We start from the raw sequence: 2,640 nt of genomic DNA, 5'->3' as shown, positions 1-2,640 counted from the left end.
TTTTTTTTTTTGCTTGAGATGTTCAATTGCTTTGTAATTTTGTTTTTTCTTTTTCTTTTTTTGTGGTACCGTGGTTTGAGCTTGGGACCTTGCGCTTGCCAGGAAGGCATTTATGTCACTGAGCTATCTCTCCCCTTGTAATTTTTTTTTTTTTTTTGAGACTAGGTCTCACTGTGCAGTCCAGGCCAGCTTTGGCCTTGCTGTAGAACCCATACTGGCCTTAAACTCAATCCTCCCACCTCAGCCTCCTGAGTGCAGCCATTAGAGATATTTATTTATTTATTTATTTATTTATTTATTTATTGTCTTTTGGAGACACAGTCTTACTATACATTTCAGGCTAGCCTTGAACTCACATTATAACTCAGGCTGACCACAAACTTACAGCAGTCCTGCAAGTTCCTAGTGCTGGGCTGGCAGGTATGTGCAATCACACTGGTTTCCTTATAATTTAAAAACATTATTTGTAAAAGTTAAAAACATGTGCATGTTAGGCTTGAATTGGACCCGACTCTCCCCACCCCCACCCTGCTGGCCAGAAGCACTGTTCTCAGCAGGAAGCTCAGTTCAGCGTCATAGCTGTCAAGAGCAAGCACAGGATGTAGTAAAGAAGATAAGATAGGACAAGGAATTTTGTAGGTCCCTGGACCTCTGGGGATATCTGGAGACATTCAGAAATCTGTACCGGACTCTTCAAGGACTCTGCTCACTGAGGTTCAATACAGCCCGAGAACATTGACCACAGATGTTTATTATAATCTTCCTCCTGATGTTCCTGCCTTTCTACCCCAATAAAAGGAGCACACTTCTCTATTCCTGACAGAAGGTCTTTTTACCTCATATAGGCACAATAAATTCCACACCTTGTTGCCTTTACACAGACCTAGAGACCTCACTTGGTCTCTATCTCCCATCCTGCCCTGTGTTACAGTTCCTAAAGAAATTACAAGAATCTCTGTACATCTGCAATTCTAGCCCTCAGGAGGCTTTAGGCAAGAGCACTACATCAAGCTTGAGGGCAGCATGGGGTACACAGTGAGTTCAAGGCTAGGCCAAACTGCATAAAGAGACTGTGTCTCAAAAACCGAAAGGGCCTCATTTGTGGGGCATGATTTTCTTACAAGCGGACTTGTTTTTCCTTCTCTTTGGTCTGACTGTAGTCCTGACTCCAGTCATTACCACCAGGGGCTGGGCAGGGCAAGTGCTGAAGGTGGCATCCCTTGGTCATGCTAGCTTCTAGCTAACTGATTTTCTGCTTTACCCCTATAAGACATACCAAGTGCAGGCGCTGCAAAGCACACTACTCTTTTGACACTAAAGATAAAGATGAAAGCAGGGACCTGGATTATCATGACAGCAAAACTGAGGTGTTAGGTTCTTCATAGGTTATAAATAATTTATCCTTTTGTTAGAAAAATGTGTGTCTAACAGTGTTAAAAAGTGAAGTAGTTCAAATATTTAGAAAATTCAAGAAAAGATAAATACTATTTAGTAATATATATATATATATATATATATAGCCTTACATCAGATAGCTAAAAAGTAAAATTCAAATAATTAAGTTCATATGAATGAAGAGAAATTACGTGAAAAGCTACAGGGCCTCCTTTAGACTTTTTAAAAACAACTTGATTGAGTTGTAATTCACACTGCATAAGTTCACTCACTTAAAATATTCAAGTCAATGATTTTTTAAGCATATTTATAGAGAAGTGCAACTTTCACCTCAATTTTAGAACTTCATCATCACCTCGGAAAGAAACAGCATACTCTAGTTATTATGCCTCTACTACCCCCTCGCTAGCTACTAAGTTATTTTCTGTCTCCGTATATTTGCCTGTTAAGTACTTAAATAAACTCACACAACCTGTGACCTTTTGAGTCTGGTCTTGGACTTGGTACAGTGCTGTCAAGATTGCCACACTGTAGGACATCAGTGCTTCCTTCTTTGTTTTGGCCCAATAATGTTCCACTGTGTGAATAGGTACATTTTGTTTATTTATTCATAAACTGAATGGATTTGGGTTATTTTAATTCTTTTAGTTATTAAGATTAGTGCTGCTGGGCCAGCCAGATAGCTCAGTGGACTAAAGCACCTCCTTAGGCAGAGCATGGTGGCTGGGGTTCAATCCTTGGCATGTTGTGCCAGCCCTGCCACCAGGGCTCACTGAAACACTGAGACTGGGTGTGTTGGCACACACCAGTAATCCCAGCTCTTGGGAGACTGAACACAGGAGGATCACTATGAGTCTGATCTCTGTAGTGAGACCCTGTACCCTGCACTAAATACATTTTTTAGTTAAAAAGTTTAATACTGTTATAAATATTTTATAGTGTTTCTGTGGACATATATTTTCATTTCTCTTAAGTGGAATTTATGAGCCATATGATAAAACTATTTATAAGTAACTTTGTGTAAATTTAATCAACTAGCCAGTTATGGTGGTACTGCATGTAATCCCAGAACTCTAGAAGCTGAAATAGAAAAATCACAGAGTTCAAAGCCAACCTGGGCTATGTGATAAATAAGACCTTGTCTTAGAAGGAGAAGGAGAAGGAGAAGGAGAAGAAGGAGAAGAAAGAAGGAAGAAAGAAGAAGAAGAAGAAGAAGAAGAAGAAGAAGAAGAAGAAGAAGAAGAA

The sequence above is a fragment of the Octodon degus genome, unplaced genomic scaffold (assembly GCF_000260255.1).
Source record: "Octodon degus isolate 3935 unplaced genomic scaffold, OctDeg1.0 scaffold00071, whole genome shotgun sequence".
Taxonomy (NCBI): domain Eukaryota; kingdom Metazoa; phylum Chordata; class Mammalia; order Rodentia; family Octodontidae; genus Octodon; species Octodon degus.
Note: the sequence above shows the minus strand (reverse complement) of the source record.